Source organism: Arachis ipaensis, chromosome B7 (genome assembly GCF_059453495.1).
Source record: "Arachis ipaensis isolate K30076 ecotype BB chromosome B7, ASM5945349v1, whole genome shotgun sequence".
Taxonomy (NCBI): domain Eukaryota; kingdom Viridiplantae; phylum Streptophyta; class Magnoliopsida; order Fabales; family Fabaceae; genus Arachis; species Arachis ipaensis.
The window spans coordinates 117,296,987-117,316,053 of NC_142442.1; positions in this window are offsets into that span (position 1 = coordinate 117,296,987).

Below are 19,067 nucleotides of genomic sequence, written 5' to 3' on the forward strand. Positions count from 1 at the left end.
TATGAAAATAAATATAGCTTATCAATGCACATGGATTTTAAATTTTCATAGTTTCACATGAGTAGGTACCTAAATTCCCATTATTTTATCATGACACATTCCCTTATTAACCCTTGTTCCCACAATTCTCCCATACTTAATTAACACACAATTTCTATCTTAAGCTAACCAAAGATTCAATTGGGATATTTAATTGTTTTTCCGCTTAAGGCTAGTAATGTGGTAAAATATAGAAGAAATGGGATAAAAAGGCTCAAAGTGGTTAACAAAGGTAATTTAAAGGGTAGGCTTATTTGGGATAAGTGAGCTAAAATCAAATAATGGCCTCAATCATATACATGCATATAACACATTAAACATTGGACATATAGGATGAAACAAAATAAAGATTACAATCATAAAGAAGTGAACACACAGGAATAAAATATTTATGGTTAAATAATGTAACCATGTAATTAGGCTCAAAATCTCACGGGTTGTGTGTTCTTAGCTTTTTAAACTATGTTCCAAATACAACTTCTAACAAGTTTACAAACAAAAGTTTTGATTTGAGTTAGTAAAATTTTTCAAAAATAGGGTCTTAGAAGAAACTTATTATTTTCAATCTGGTAGAACATGCATGTAATTAACCTATTACTATGCAATTTATTCTATTTAAACAAAAGAAAAATTAACTAAATATCCTATTTTATTGGTGTTTAGGGAAGAGAATTTACCTCCGAAAGTCAGGTATTGACCGACCTCCCCACACTTAAGGCTTTGCACCGTCCTCGGTGCCATCTGTCAGGAACAAAGGGGGGCTGGTAGCAGTATCTCCATCATCGGGACCGTCATGGCTCCCTGTGCCGGTAAAGAAAGTGGAGTCCGGGGTGTCTGGGTCTTTGTCATGTTTGTAGTTTCCCATAAGTAGCTCCTTAATGTATATGAATCGGCGCTGGTTACGGCGCTCTCTTAGCTTTGTTTTGTGTTCCTGCCGATCCAACCTTTCAAGTATTTAATGGAGCAATTGGTTTGTTGTAGGAGCTTGTGGTGTAGAAGAAGGAATGTCTTTTGCTGGTTCTGTGCTTCGGTTGATAGTGGCTGCTGGAGGTCTGATATACTTCCCGTTAGGGACGTATTGATCATCTCGTGGGATCATGGCCTTGGTATCCCCAGCTCTATAGGAGACTCCGGCTACTGAGACTAGATCTAAAACCAAAGCGGAGAAAGGTAAGTTGCCCACAATTTGTACGTGTTCCATAGCATGCCGAATGTGTCTTAGTAAATTGAGGTGCTGGTCTGTTAGGATACACCAGAGTAAAATAGCCATGTCTGTAGTAAAGGATTCATGAGTGCTTGGAAAGACGTAATGGGACATGATTTGTGCCCATACTCGAGCCTCTAAGGTAAGTGCTGAAGCCGATATGCCCTTAGGTCGGGAACGATGGTATCCGTAGATCCATAGGCTTCCAGGTTGTGCGATGACTCTGAGAACGGCGTCCCAGTCAAATTGGTATGTCTGGTGCTTGAGTGAGGCTTCTTGGAATGCGTCCAATCCTTCTGGAGCAGGGGGAAGATCTAAATTTTGTTGAATGGCCTCTTCAGTTATGGGAACTTGCTTCTGACGAACGTAGACAGACTGCATGGTTGGCATGTGAAAGTTGGAATAGAATTCTACTACCCATGAAAGATTAACCTGCCGTGGCTGTCTCCGTAGGAATTCCCATTGTCTTCGCTCAATACGGGGCTCAACAAAGTCAGCAATGTGGGTTGGGAGGATAAGAAGGTGCTCATTGTTATAGTTCCTTGCTGCCAAGATGGGGAACATTTGCTCACAGTAGCGGTTAGGAAACCGTGCAGCATCCTTTGCTGGAAAAGCTTTTTCTTTTTCATCGACCTTGATGATCCTCTTGATTCGTTTTGTTGAGGGTGTCACCGCTATTGAAGATGGCTCTGCCACTAATGCTCTTTTTGTTCCTCTCCTTGCTGGTGGTTTGGGAGTAGCTTTCTCTTTACCTTTCTTGGTGGCCATCCTGAAAAACGGAAGAGAAAGTAATATGTAAAGCGAAGGGTTCGAGCATGGGAGTGAACATTATGGGTTGTAATCAATGCACTATAAAGAAGGGTGTCGTTAACACATGGTCTAAACTACATGTGAAAAGTTCATCAAAGGTAAAATAGCAAGTGCATGTGATGGCAATTAAATGCAAGATGGTTATTGGCATGTCGGCAAAGGAATGAGTAGCATAGATCAAGCATTCAATGTCCAAGTTAGATTACCAAGTCTTTCAAACTAATAACCTGTTTGTATTGACAATTTTATTAAATTGATAAAATATAAAAGGGGTTTTGTGAAAAAATAGGCAGTAAAGTAGCAGAATAGAATAGTTTACAAATGCATAATGCCATACGAGCTTTTTCACAAACACTTAGCATGCATGGTAAATATGTTGTTGAAAATATAAGATAGAACATGCAAGCTACCCTTTAAGGAGGTAATATTAATTATCAAACAATTTCATAATAATCCACAAGCGAGATATAGAAATAAATAATGACCCAAATAAATTTGTAACACCAATTAAAGGAATAAAAAGAAGGAAAAGAAAATATAGATAATGAAAGAAAAAACAAATAAGAAAACATGAATAAAAGAAAAAGAGTGATAATGAAGAAGTAAAGAGGGAAGAAGAAAAGAACCTTGATAATGGATGTGAAAAAGAAAAAGGGAGAAAGTAAAAAGTGAGAAAGAATAGAGAAGGAAGAAGAGAGAAGAAGGAAGTAAGAAGGGATAAGAAAAATTAGGATTTGGGGAAGAAAAGATAAGATATTTTGCCTGATGTGGATAATCTGTGCGCCGCATGTGACGCGGACGCGTGACTCGATTTGTGCGAATGGCGCGAGAGCAGCTGCGCGTTCGCGCAACTCTCTGTTTCAAACCCATTTTGCCAAATTTTAGGGTGACGCGATCGCGTGATTGACGCGATCGTGTGAATGGTCATGTTTGGAGGACGACGTGGCCGCGTGGGACACGCGGTCGCGTGATGGGGCTGGTGCTTCTAACATCATTCCATCTCCACTCCATCATAACTTGCTGCCATACACCTCTTTTACGTTGATTTTTTGGGGCACGCGTTCGCGTGGGTGACGCGAACGCGTGGGAGGCTTATTTTCCAAATGACGCGGCCGCGTGAGTGACGCGGTCGCGTGGGCATGATTGTGCCTAGGGCACGCCTCCAGCCACGCTCTCGCGTGACTCTCTGTCCAATTCTCTTTTCTTCAAAACGCACTGGTGACGCGGACGCGTCAGCGACGCTTACACGTCGCGTGCTTGCTTTTTTATTTTTTTATTTTTTTTAAATAAGATATGCATAATGCTAATGCAAATGCAAACTATATGCAGCTATATGCAGGGATAATGAGAAGAGTCGTTAACATTATAAAAATAAAATAAAGCAGAAATAAAACTAAGACTGAAACAGAACGATCATACCATGGTGGGTTGTCTCCCACCTAGCACTTTGCTTTTACGTCCTTAAGTTGGACGCTCGTTAGACTCATTCTGCTTCTATCGGTGGGTCTTCCAAGAGGAAGACCTCTAGTTCCTTATAATTCTTCATCTTCTCACCATGGTAAAGCTTCAGACGATGTCCATTGACCTTCAGAAATTTGGAGCTAGTAGGATGACCCAGGTGGAAAACTCCGTATGGCTCTGCCTTTTCTACTCTGTAGGGGCCTTCCCATCTTGATCTTAGTTTAACTGGCATAAGCCTCAGTCTGGAGTTATATAGAAGAACTAACTCTCCTGGTCTGAATTCTCTCCTTTTTATATGCTTGTCATGGACAGCCTTCATTTTCTCCTTGTAACGTCTGGAGTTGTCATATGCTTCTAGGCGAAGGTTCTCTAGTTCTGCTAGTTGCAGTTTTCTTTCAGCACCAGCTTTCTTAGGATTCTTGTTGCACTCCTTCACAGCCCAGAAAGCCTTGTGTTCCACCTCTACTGGGAGGTGGCAAGCCTTTCCGTATACCAAGCGGAAGGGGCTTATCCCAATGGGTGTCTTGTACGCTGTTCTATATGCCCAGAGTGCTTCTTGTAGCCTGGAACTCCAGTCCTTCCTATGAGGGTTTTACTATCTTTTCCAGAATATGCTTAATTTCTCTGTTAGAGACTTTTGCTTGCCCATTGGTCTGGGGATGATAAGCTGTTGCTACTTTGTGAATTATCCCAAGCTTCTTGAGTAATCCTGTTAGTCTCCTGTTACAAAAAAGGGTGGCTTGATCGCTCACGATTGCTCGTGGTGATCCAAAATGACAGATAATATGGTTTCTAACAAAGGAAACAACAGTGTTAGCATCATCATTGCGGATAGGAATTGCTTCCACCCATTTAGAAACATAATCTACAGCTAACAGTATATAAAGGTAACCATTATAATTTGGGAATGGACCCATGAAGTCAATGCCCCAAACATCAAAAATTTCATAGAAAACCATAATATGTTGAGACATCTCATCCCTCTTGGATATATTACCAAACCTATGGCATGGGGAACAAGATTTACAAAATTCAGCAGTGTCTTTAAAAGAGTAGGCCAACAGAATCTGCAGTCTAGAATTTTTCTAGCTATTCTTTGAGGGCCAAAATATCCTCCACTCTCAGATGAGTGGCAATCCTCTAAAATGGACTGAAATTCTGATTGAGGCACACACCGTCTAATTACCTGGTCAGCACCACACCTCCATAAATATGGGTCATCCCATATATAATATTTGGACTCGCTTTTTATCTTGTCTCTTTGATGCTTGGTAAAAGTTGGAGGGAAAGTGTGGCTAACTAGATAATTAGCTACAAGTGCATACCAAGGAACTACTTCAGATACTGCTTGTAAGCTATCAAATGGGAAATTATCATTTATAGGAGTGGAGTCATCCTTAATGTGCTCAAAGCGACTCAGGTGGTCAGCCACTAAATTCTGGTTACCACTCCTATCTTTAATTTCTAAATCAAATTCTTGCAGCAGCAGTATCCAACGTATTAGCCTTAGTTTGGACTCCTTTTTAGCTAATAAATATTTTAGAGCTGCATGGTCTGAGTACACTACTACCTTAGTACCAAGTAAATAGGTTCGGAATTTATCCAGAGCAAAAACAATAGCAAGAAGCTCTTTTTCAATAGTAGTATAATTAGATTGAGCAGCGTCTAAAGTCTTAGATGCATAGGAAATCACAAAAGGATCCTTACCTTTGCGTTGAGCCAGCGCCGCTCCTACTGCATGGTTGGAGGCATCACACATAATTTCAAATGGCTGGCTCCAGTCTGGTCCTCTTACAATTGGAGCTTGAGTCAGGGCGATCTTTAGCTTATCAAATGCTTACATACAGCTCTCACTGAACTCGAACTCAATATCTTTCTGCAGCAATCTGGATAAAGGCAATGCTACCTTATTGAAGTCCTTAATAAATCTCTTGTAAAAACCTGCATGGCCAAGGAACGAATGGACTTTCCTCACGGAGGAGGGGTAATGTAAACTAGAAATAACATCCACCTTTGCTGGATCTACAGAAATGCTAGTATTAGACACAACATGTCCTAGTACAATTCCTTGTCTTACCATAAAGTGACATTTTTCAAAATTCAACACAAGGTTTGTACTGACACACCTGTCTAATACTCTAGATAAACTATCCAAGCAAAGGCTAAATGAATCACCATATATGCTAAAATCATCCATAAAAACTTTCATACAGTTCTCAATAAGATCTGAAAAGATACTCATAATGCATCTTTGGAAAGTAGTAGGTGCATTACACAAGCCAAAAGGCATTCTTTTGTAAGCATACGTTCCAAAGGGACATGTAAAAGTGGTCTTCTCCTGATCTTCAGGAGCTATATGAATTTAAAAGTATCCTGTATAACCATCTAAAAAATAATAATGAGATTTACCTGACAGGCGATCAAGCATCTGATCAAAAAATGGCAAGGGGTAATGATCCTTGTGAATGGCTTGGTTGAGACGCCTATAGTCAATACAAACTCTCCATGAATTATGCACTCAAGTTGTCAGGAGCTCTCCATTCTCATTTCTTACTATTGTGACTCCAGAATTCTTGGGCACCACTTGTACTGGATTGACCCATTCACTATCTGAGATCGGGTAAATGATATCTGCTTCAGGTAGCCTGGTCACTTCCTTCTTGACAACTTCTAAGATGGTGGGATTCAATCTTCTTTGAGGCTGACGGACAGGCTTTGCTCCCTCTTCTAAGAATATTCTGTGCTCACAAACTTGGGGGCTGATGCCTACTATATCCACCAAGCTCCATCCAATTGCTTTCTTATGTTTTCTCAACACACTGAGTAGATGTTCTTCTTGTTGAGAAGTGAGTTCCCTTGCAATGATAACTGGAAAATTTTGCTTGTCCTCAAAGTAAGCATACTTGAGGTGTGGAGGAAGGGGCTTTAATTCTAATTTCTGCCCATAGCTAGGCTCTGGATCATCCGGGGCTGGTAATAATGGTAAAGTGTTCTCATTGTTTTCAGAAAGTGTCCCCACACTTGGACCTTGCTCTATGTACTTCTCTTCTAAGTCTTCCTGGTGAACTTCAGCTATGGTTTCATCAATAATGTCGCATTGGAAGATAGAATGATCTTCCGGAGGATGCTTCATAGCTTCATTTAAACTGAAACTCACTGTTCTGCCATCTATCTCAAAGGAGTAAGTTCCTGAGAATGCATCCAGCTTGAACTTTGAAGTTTTCAAGAATGGTCTTCCAAGCAGGATTGATGATGGTCTTCCTGAGTCATTAGGGGGCATTTCCAGGATATAGAAATTAATGGGAAATGTGAGCCCCTTAATGCTCACTAATACATCTTCAGCAATTCCAACTACTGTAATAATGCTCTTATCTGCTAACACAAAACAAGCTGCCAACCTTTTTAAGGGAGGGAGCCTCAAAGTATCATATATAGACAAAGGCATTATACTAACACACGCTCCTAAGTCACACATGCAGTCAGAAAATATTACACCTCCAATGGTACAGTTAACCATACATGGACCTGGATCACTATATTTTTCAGGTATACTTTCCATTAAAGCAGATATAGAGCTACCTAAAGGAATAGTCTCTAATTCATTAATCTTATCTTTATGTATGCACAAATCCTTTAGAAACTTTGTGTATTTAGGTACCTGTTGAATAACATCAAAAAGAGGAACAGTTACCTCGACCTTTTTGAATATTTCTACCATTTTGGGATCAAGTTCCATCTGCTTTCTGGGCTTCCTTGCAAGTTGTGGAAAAGGGATAGGATGGGCGTGATTTGCAGCTTCTGCATCCCTTGGTGCTTCATTCTGTGCTTGAGCTTCCTCTTCTTCAACTATGTCTTGTACGTCCTCTTCCTCTTCAGCATCTTCCACTTTCACCACATCCTCTGTTGGCACGTGTTCTAGTGGGCTTGGCTCCTCATGGTTCCTCTCCTGTAATGTGGTTCCGGACCACAAAGTGATGGCATTGATGCCACCCTTGGGATTAGGCAGGGGTTGAGAAGGAATTTCATTGGAGCTTAAAGGTTGATGTGTGGAATTAAGTGAGGAATCCATCCGGGAGACGAGAGCTTGTAAAGTGGCAGTCAAGCCATTCAGACTAGAGTTCAGCTGTGCCTGCATGTCTTGTTGTCCTTGCGCAAGAGAACGGAGCATCTCATCATTTGATGAAAAATTAGAATAAGTGATCTGAGGAACTTGTTGTTGGTTGTGCTTGGTTCCTTGTGATTGTCTTAAGTGAGGTACTCTGTAAGGTTGGTTCTGATTCTGCTGTCTGTTGTTATTGTTATTCCACCTCTGGTTTTCATTATTGTCTCTGCCTCCTCTGTTATAGTTGTCCCTCCAGCCAGGGTTAGAATTATCTTTCCATCCTTGATTGGAGTTGTCCTGCCATCCATGGTTATAGTTGCCACTTTGGTTGTAGTTGCCACCTTGTTGATTGTATCATTGATTTGGGCGGTCATAGAAGTTGTGAGTGGCTACCACAGTGTTGTCTTTCTATTGGAGCTGCGGACATTCATCAGTATAATGACTATAATCAGCACAGATCCCTCATACTCTTTGTGGGACCAACTGTTGGCTTTGCTGTGGTGGGAGAGGCTGAGCTTGTTGTGCTTGTTTTTGATTCAACTGCATTTGTTTCAGCAGGTTGGTCATTTCACATATACTCTGTGTGAGAGCAGTAGTTTCAATGCTAGAAGAAACTTCAGCAACAGCCTTGGGATGGTTGCACCTCTATCTGTGATTCCTAGTGGACTCAGCTAAGTCACTAATTAGCTGCCATGCTTCATCTGCGGTTTTGTACTTTTTCAAGGAACCATTACTAGCACCTTCCAGTGTAGTCTTATCCTGGGGGTTCATGCCTTGAGTGAAGTAGATGATCAATACTAGTCTATCAATCATGTGATGGAGACATGCGTCCAGGAGATTGTTGAAGCGCTCCCAATATTCATAGAGAGTCTCGGATTCGCCTTGAACAATCATTGAAATCTCTTTCCTCAATCTATCAGTAACTTCAGCTGGAAATTATTTTTCCAAAAATTCTCTTCTAAGCGTATCCCAGTTAGTAATAGTCACTTCAGGTTGAGTGTAGTACCACTCCCTCGCCTTTCCCTCAAGAGAAAATGGGAAAGCGGTTAACAGAATAGAAGTTTCAGATGCACCATGACGCCTAACAGTAGAATAAGTTGTTTGGAAATTCCTAAGGTGCTTGATAGGCTCTTGAGTAGATAAGCCATGAAACTTGGGCATCAAGTTGATTAGTGCAGTCTTCAGTTCAAAACCTGTAGCCAGATTTGGATGACGCACTTGATACGGTTGCAGTGTGAAGTCCGGGGCTCCTGCCTCCTGGAGAGTAATTCTCCTAGGTTCTGCCATGTCACCTGCACGTGAATCAACTGAATCAGTAGTAAATGAGCTTGTTTCGCTCTCAGATGGCGGTTCAGATTCGCCCTCAGATGAGACTGGTGAATTGATAACAATCACTTCACCACCCTCAGAGGCTAACCGACGTCGAGTTCATCTAATATGTGAAAGAGTTCTTTCAATTTCAGGGTCAAATGGGACTAACCTCGGATCAGGCAATGAACGCGTCATTCAATGAGAAAGACATGAAGCTCATGGTAACAGAAATAAAAATAAAATATGCAATTAAAAATAAAATATGTACACCAATTAATAATTTAGCACACTATTGTAACTCCCCGGCAACGGCACCAAAAATTAGTGCGTGGCAGAAGTTAACCAATTAAGAGAATTCAAATAAAAGAATAGCGTTGCACGTATGGCTCTTAACCAGCTAAGATCTACCTCACCAATTTAAAAGAGGTTGTCACAGATTTTAGAAATAAAAATACTAGGAGTATGAGTCCCAGGTCGTCTCCCAACGAGTTGCAGAAAAGAGTGCTAATTTATTAATCAAAAAATTTCTAGAAAGTTTAAGTCGGATAATGAGTAATTAAAAGTAATTGTAAATTAAAACAATCAACTAAGAATTATTATTAATATTAAAATGTCTTGACTGGTGGAATAATTAATTGGAAGTTCTATCCTTGTTGGAATCTTCTCAAGTGTAGTGTAAAGAGGTTGTTGTTTCACTTGGTTAATCCTTACTGAATAAGGGAAAGCATAGTGATTGAACTAACTCTTACCCGCAATTCCTAGTCCTCTCCTTTGGGGAGGTCTAGTGTTAGTAGGTACAAAATTAGCCTACAACGTCCAATGTAACTAAGCACTTGAGCATTCTAACTCAAGTATCTCCTCTCAATTAACCCCCATGTCAAGTGGAATTTCTACTCCATTGACATGGATTTAATAATCATAAAAATATAAGAAGACATAATCGAATAAAATAAAATAGAGAGAATTAAAATTAATTAAAAATAAAAATAACTCTATATATTAATAAACTCAAAATGTAACATACTTAATTGAATAGAGTCAATAATCAACTGAAAAGAGGAAAGGATAAGGAAACAAACTAAAGTAAGTCTTCACGAAGGTAATGGCTCTTCAACATCCACAATCCAAAACAAAAGCATAAACTATCAATGTAACACTAATCTAGATTCAGATCCAAAACTAAAGTAATCCTAATATGATGAATCTCAATGTGTGTGGATGCCTCCCGAGTCTCTGCATATTCCTTTGCTTTATTCTGTGTTTCTGGGCCAAAAATTAGGTTAAAACGCGGCCCGAAATTGTCTCCAGCGTATCTTGTAATTTTTGCAGATCGTGCAGGTCATGCGTACACGTCGTCCACGCGTTCGCGTCATTCAGCGATTTCCTTGCCACGCATTCGCGTCGTTCACGTATTCGCGTCATTCGTGCAGATTTCAATCCACGCGTTTGCGTCAGGCACGCGTTCGCGTCACTGTGATTTCTCCAATTCGTGCGTTCGCGTGAGCCATGCGCTCGCGTCATTGTTCGCTAGTTATCTCCTTAGTTTCTTGTGTTTCTTCCTTTTTTGCAAGCTTCCTTTCCATTCTCTAAGCCACTCCCACCCTCTGAGGCCTAAAACACTTAACACACGGATCACAGCATCGAATGGTATAAAGGAGGATAAAAATACATAATTAAAAGATCTATAGGAAGCAAGTTTTCAACCATGGAACAATTTTAGGAAGGAATTGTAAATACATGCTAATCATATGAATAAGTGGGTAAGGACTTGATAAAACCACACAATTAAACACAATATAAATCATAAAATAATGGTTTATCAGTCACCCCCTCTTTAAAACCGTGACCTTAGCCTTATCTATGGTCACGGTTTTCACTGTGGCCATAGCTCTATGGTCACCCCTCCTTAAACCGTGACCATAGCTTTATTTATGGTCACGGTTTTCACCGTGACCATAGCCTCTATGGTCACCGTGACCATAGCCTTATCTATGGTCACGGTTTTTACCGTGACCATAGCCTTTATGGTCACCCCTCCTTAAAACCGTGACCATAGCCTTATCTATGGTCACGGTTTTTACCATGACCATAGCCTCTATGGTCACCCCTCTTTAAAACCGTGACCATAGCCTCTATGGTCACCCCACCTTAAAACCATGACCATAGCCTATTTTGTTTTATGAGATTTTTTTTTTTTAAAGTATAATCACATCCCAAAATGATGATAATTACAAAATAAATCTAAAAATAAAAAATGATAATCAACAATTAAGATAAGTTGTGATTAAAGTAACCAACTAACATATCAATATAGTTGAGTGAATACACTTGTCTCAATCTCAGTTATACAGTGACATACACACTAACACTAAGTAGAAACTATTAACAAAATTGTTCCACAGACGTGAGAGCAATACAATTCAGACTCTGCCAGGATAGATTGTTTCTGGTATTGCTATGCTTCCTTCTCAACGCTCAGAAACTTTTGTTTCAACCACTTTACCATATGAAAGCTCAGCACCTACTTCATTAACATACAAAGAAAAGTCACATTAGACATAAACACTTACATTTATTTTTCTTCAACTTAGGGAAAAAAACATATCATCAAAACATATATATACATTACACATATACTAAAAATTAAAAGCTTTTGAAAGTTTAGACAAGTATTTAACATTACACATCTAAAATTTGCTCAGATTCACCGAAATTAACATCGATCCAGAGAAAGAACAGCACAACAACTCTAAAAAATCAACATTCAACAAACACCAGAAAGAACAACAACAACTCTAAAATTTGCTCAGGTTCACCAAAATTAGCATCGAAGCAGAGAAATAACAGCAACAAGCCAACAACTCCAAAAACTAAATGAAACAGCAACAACCATATTCAACAACCACCAAATTCACTGAAATCAACATTGAACTAGAGAAAAAATAGGGTTGAAAACTGGAGCTCACCTGGTTGAGAAGACGACCACCACCATCACCCGAGGGAGCAGATGCTGCTTCACTGGTTCCGACGAAGCGAACGCAAGAAATATATACTCTTGGGAACAGAAAATTGCTCTTGGGTTGCCTCAGGGCAACAGATAAATAAACAAACATCTCTTAGGTTGCCTTAAGCAATAAATAAATAAACAAACATCTCTTGGATTGTCTCAAGCAACAGATAAATAAGCAAACATCTTTTGGGTTGCCTCAATGCAACAGATAAACAAATAAATATCTCGTGGGTTGCTTCAAGAAACAAACATACAAACAAACAAATATCTCTTTATTATATTACTCTTTTCTCAAAAGAATTGTTGAAGTTATCATCATGCGTTAAATTTATTTTAATTAAATCCTTATACTTTTATAAAAAATTCGGACATAATTTCCTCTAAAAATAGGACTTAGCCACCCTTTCGGGTTCCTTTTTTCTCTACATCTCGCCAACCTCTTATCATTAATTACCATAACAATATATATTCTCAAAAATATTTGATAATAGTATAGAAAATCTATTTCTTAAATTTCATATCCAACGTAATCACCAAAGCAACATCGGCAGCCCAATCTCAAATTTATTTTTAAAATATCAAATAATTTCGGAATTACAAAAACTTTATGCCCAAATGACCGTCTCGGATTAAGCTTTCTAAATAACTAAAAATTATAATTTTTCGCTTATTCTAGCTTCGGAAATAGAAGTAAAACCGTGACTGCTCTGCAGTGTCTTAAAAACTAGAAAACAGCAGCAGCGTACAACATTTAAAATTCCATATCAAATTCAAATTAAATTAAACCACCTTTAAAATTAATATGGTTAAACTTAACTTATCCAAATTTCTTTCTCAATTAGTTCCAGGTCAATATCACTTTTAATAAAGAAGTTACATAACTTGAAAGTTAGGTAAAAATAAATCAAAATCTGTTTTAGAAACCAACAAGCTTAGTATCTTTCAACTTGTATAACTTTTACTACAAAACTTAAATAGGCTAAAGTTTGGTTTATAAACTCCTAACTTATCTAACAATAAGTGTGTCTTGGTTGCAACCCAATTTCATTTCAATTCTAAGAGTTACAAGCATTGGAAGTTGATGCATAACTTGCTGAAAATTGATTCTCTCCAGCTTTAATCATTAACTTTCAAAAATCCACAACTCCCAATTCTTAACTCCTAAAATTCTGAAGTTTTAGAGCAATAAACCAAGTTAATCAAATTTTAAAACAAAATTGGTTTCGCTCCAAAACTTAGCTTGTAGAAATTGCAGCAAGACAAACAATTTGCTGCCCTGTTTGAACTTTTCTGCTGCAGGGCAGATTTATCGACCTAACTTTAAAAATTCACCATAAATTGTGTATTTAAAGAAAATACCTCAAAATTTCCAGTCCAGATCTATACATTTCCAAGTTTGATCCAGACTTAGTCCCATGCAATTCCGATCATCACAGAATTAGTTATAGCTTTTCAAAGTTTCTGACTTCGTTTAAAAGTAATGCAGAAAATTTGATTTTAGAATACAACTTTGAAAAATCATAACTAATTCTCTAATTAATACGAAACCTTCAAAATTTAAATCTTAGCAACTATACTTATTGTAATTCACTTTAACCTTTAATCTCATTATTTCGATCATTATCGAATTACTGGTTTGCTTTTCAAAATTGCCGTTTATCTCAAAAAAATCAGGCTTCCTACAAAGATTTAATATTTCAAAATTCAACCTTCAATTCCTCTCAAAATCAATTTCAAACAAACACCAACTAAGTCCACCACCATTATAATATATCTAATAACCAGCTCAACAGCAATCAACTAATAACATCAAGATTCAACACTATCAGCAATCATTTATCAACAATTCATAATTCACACATAAACAATCAATCTCATAAAATCAACAAGCTCAATCATATTCAACATCCATATAGCCAATCAATTATTCACAACAATTAAACCTATTTGCAATTATTTAATAAACTTTGTGAGCATTCTTAAATTAAAATCGTTTAAGTTAAACCCCCTACCTCGATGTCGCAATTAAAAGAAACTGAAGGCAGAATTATGGCGAGACAGCAGGCTGGACTGCGCCCTCAACATCGCAGCCTCATCATTCTACCTAAACCAGCATTGGTGGCAGCAACAACCTACTACAGAACTAGCCGTAGCTTCAACAGCCCCAAGGCAGCACCAACGTAAATACTTGACCTAATTGTAGTAGAAAATGGGAGCCAAAAGGGCTGAGATAAAATAAAGACAAAGACTACCATGATTAGAACAAGTACATCGTGGAGGAACGAAATAGAATCTGAGCAAGGATGAGAGTGTTATGGTTTCAAAATTGGAGAAATTGGAATCAGAACAAGGAGGATGATGCTGGCCAAGTTGAAATATGGCGGCGGCAGCTTGCTTTCTCTGATGGCAAATTGACAATTCCAACAAATACAGTAGAGCCAGGAACATCAGAAATAAACAGAAGGTGGTTACAAAGCAAATAAGGTTCAGAGGTGGTGATTGTGGTAGCTAGGCACGATTAACTCACCATGAACGACGGCGGCACCCAAGAATTTCGGCGCCGACAACAACCCACTACTCTCCCTCAGTTGTGTTCTGTCTCATCGCTCCTCTTCCTCTCGCGTACAGTGGCAGTAGCATCGACCAAGGTTCGGTGGTGGAGACACCCTCAACGGCGGTGAAACGTGGCGGCTATGGAAGCTCGGCAACGGTGGTAGGGCGCGGCGTAGGCGGCGGGACAGCTCCATCGCGACCTCTGTCTCCCTCTCATGCGTTGTCCTCTCTTCGCATTAGGTTCTCTCTCGACTCTTCCACTGCGAGCCTCTCCCTTCTCTCGTGCAACGATGGCAACGGTGACGGCGGCAAGGTCTCAACCGGCGCCGTTCCTTCCTCCTCCCTCTCTTCCTTTCTCCCTCATCCCCTTCGAGCTTCCCCTGTTTCCTTTCTTTCCCGTTTTGAATGTGTTTTGCGTGTGTGTTTTCTCAATTTAGGGCAAAATTAGGTTTTTAATTAGGAATTTAGGGTTAAGGAAAAATATATATGAGTAATATAACCATTTTTATAAAATATTTGAGATAGAATAACAATTTAAGATTCAAATATAATATTATAAAGATTACTTTTAAAATACATAAAATTTTATTTATCAATTTATTAATGAACTCAAATAAGTATTTCTAATTTAAATTATAAAGTAAATATACTAATCACATTATATAAAATACGGTTAAACTCGAAATATCAATTACCTAAATCAAATTATATGACCTTTCATTATATTTCTATCATATCTTTAATTTCAAATTATATAAAATAACCAACTATAAAATTTACACAAGAATATTAATGGAATTAATTCTAAATATTAGTAAAACTAATTTAATTACTCTTAATAGATTAGTTTATAAAATAAAGAGTTCAAATTAATAATAACTCATAACTTTTCATAATAAAAGTTACTTAAATTAAATTGTACAATACTTTCTTATTTTTCAATTACTAAAATTATACAAAATATTTCAATTATAATAAAATTACTCAAGAATCTTATTTGATTTAAAATAAAATTATCTCTAAATCTATTTAATTATTTCTAATAGAATAATTTCTAAAATTATAAAGTTTAAACTTAATTAGATAAAATTACAATTTATTTATATTTAGATTTTCAAAAATGCGGATGTTACATGTTGCATGAATGGTTCAACTGGAAGCTCGGTCCGGCCAGGTGATCGAGTGACCGGGTTTTCGGTCGAACCGGCCAGGTCGAGCCGGATTTGATAACTATGGGATTAGGGTACTGGGTTACCTTAGTGAATGAAACAGCGCCGTATAGTGTACAAAATTAATTTTTATATTGTTCCAATTATCTTATACTGTACCATGGCTAAAACTTAAACTATAATTAAAACGAATTTGGCATTATAAGTGGTCACTGATGATGGGTTAGTTTTTCATCCATTATTAAGTTATTAAATTATTTTTTATATTATTAAGTTCTAAGTCATTTTTTAATTTTAAATTAATAGTATTCAACTTAATTTTTTATTTATAAAATTAGATTTAAAATTTTAATATTTAAAGTAAATTATATAAAATTATTATTAGTTTTTAATTATTAAAATTTTTAAATTTTAAAAAGATAAAATATTTAAAATTATAAAAAAATACATAAAAATCTTAATTAATTAAAACTCAAATGATTAAAACTGTGACCATAGACCCGTTTAAGTCACCCCCAAAACTGTTACTATAGATTCCTTTAGGTTGCCCCCAAAACCGTCGGCATAGACTCGTTTAGGTCACTCTCCAAAACCGTGACCATAGACTCTTTTAGGTCACCCCCCAAAACCGTGACCATAGACCTTTTTAGGTCACCCTTCCGAAAAACTGTGACCATAGACCATTTTTGGTCAGTGTAAAAAATCGTGCCATAGACACCTTTAGGTCACCCCCAAAACTGTGACCATAGACCCCTTTAGGTCACTGGTGCACGAAATTGTGATCTCAGGCAACGGCGCCAAAAACTCTGTACGCACGTCTTAATAAATCGTTTTTCATTCACAACTTCGATACAACTAACCAGCAAGTGCACTGGGTCGTCCAAGTAATAAAACCTTACGTGAGTAAGGGTCGATCCCACGGAGATTGTTGTTATGAAGCAAGCTATGTTCATCTTGTAGATCTTAGTCAGGCGGATATCAAATGGTTATGGAGTTTTCGAATAATAATAATAAATAAGCAGAAAATAAAGATAGAAATACTTATGTATATCATTGGTGAGAATTTCAGATAAAGCGTATAGAGATGCTTTCGTTCTTCTGAACTTCTGCTTTCCTGCTGTCTTCATCCAATTAGTCTTACTCCTTTCCATGGCTGGCTTTATGTAAGGACATCACCATTGTCAATGGCTACTTTTCATCCTCTCTGTGAAAATGGTCCGATGCGCTGTCACTACATGGCTAATCATCTGGAGGCATCACCGTGGTCAATGGTTGCATCCTATCCTCTTGTGAAAATGGTCCAAATGCTCTGTCACAGCACGGCTAATCATCTGAGGTTCTCGATCATACTGGAATAGGATTCACCCTCCTTTTGCGTCTGTCACTACGCCCAGCACTCGCGAGTTTGAAGTTCGTCACAGTCATTCAATCCCAGAATCCTACTCGGAATACCATAGACAAGGTTTAGACTTTCTGGATTCTCATGAATGCTGCCATCAATCTAGCTTATACCACGAAGATTCTGATTAAGAGATCCAAGAGATAATCATCCAATCTAAGGTGGAACGGAAGTGGTTGTCAGGCACGCGTTCGTGGGGGAATGATGATGATTGTCACGTTCATCACATTCATGTTGAAGTGCGAATGAATATCTTAGAAGCGGAATAAGTTGAGTTGAATAGAAAAACAGTAGTACTTTGCATTAATTCATGAGGAACAGCAGAGCTCCACACCTTAATCTATGGAGTGTAGAAACTCTACTGTTGAAAATACATAAGTGAAAGGTCCAGGCATGGCCGAATGGCCAGTCCCCAAAACGAGATCACAGGATCGAAAATACAATCCAGGATCTTCCAAAAGATCATAAGATGAAAATACAATAGTAAAAAGTCCTATTTATACTAAACTAGTTACTAGGGTTTACAGAAGTAAGTAATTGATGCATAAATTCACTTCCGGGGCCCACTTGGTGTGTGCTTGGGCTGAGCTTTAGCTTTCCATGTGCAGAGGCTTTTTTTTGGAGTTGAACGCCAGGTTGTAACGTGTTTCTGGCGTTCAACTCTGGTTTGTGACGTGTTTCTGGCGTTTAACTCCAGACAGCAGCGTAGAACTGGCGTTCAACGCCCTTTTGCGTCATCTAAACTCGGCCAAAGTATGAATTATTATATATTTCTGGAAAGCCCTGGATGTCTACTTTTCAACGCAATTGGAAGCGCGCCATTTTGAGTTTTGTAGCTCCAGAAAATCTACTTTGAGTGCAGGGAAGTCAGAATCCAACAGCATCAGCAGTCCTTCTTCAACCTCTGAATCTAATTTTTGCTCAAGTCCCTCAATTTCAACCAGAAAATACCTGAAATCACAGAAAAACACAGAAACTCATAGTAAAGTCGAAAAATGTGAATTTAACATAAAAACTAATGAAAACATCCCTAAAAGTAACTAGATCCTACTAAAAACATACTAAAAACAATGCCAAAAAGCGTATAAATTATCCGCTCATCACAACACCAAACATAAATTGTTGCTTGTCCCCAAGCAACTGAAAATCAAATAGGATGAAAGGAAGAGAATATACTATAAATTCCAAACTATCAATGAAACATAGCTCCAATCAGATGAGTGGGACTTGTAGCTTTTTGCCTCTTGAAGAGTTTTGGCATCTCACTTTATCCATTGAGGTTCAGAATGATTGGCATCTATAGGAACTCAGAGTTCAGATAGTGTTATTGATTCTCCTAGTTCAGTATGTTGATTCTTGAACACAGCTACTTTATGAGTCTTGGCCGTGGCCCTAAGCACTTTGTTTTCCAGTATTACCACCGGATACATAAATGCCACAGACACATAATTGGGTGAACCTTTTCAAATTGTGACTCAGCTTTGCTAAAGTCCCCAATTAGAGGTGTCCAGGGTTCTTAAGCACACTCTTCTTTTGCTTTGGACCTTGAATTTAACTGCTCAGTCTCAAGTTTTCACTTGACACCTTCACGCCACAAGCACATGGTTAGGGACAGCTTGGTTTAGCCGCTTAGGCCAGGATTTTATTCCTTTAGGCCCTCCTATCCACTGATGCTCAAAGCCTTGGGATCCTTTTTATTACCCTTGCCTTTTGGTTTTAAGGGTTACTGGCTTTTTGCTCTTGCCTCTTGGTTTTAAGAGCTTTTGGCTTTTTCTGCTTGCTTTTTCTCTTTTTTTTTTCTATATTTTTTTTTCGCCATTTTTTTCTTCTGCAAGCTTTGTTCTTTGCTGCTTTTTCTTGCTTCAAGAATCATTTTTATGATTTTTCATATTATCAAATAACATGTCTCCTTGTCATCATTCTTTCAAGAGCCAACATATTTAACATTCTAAAACAACAACTTCAAAAGACATATGCACTGTTCAGGCATTCATTCAGAAAACAAGAAG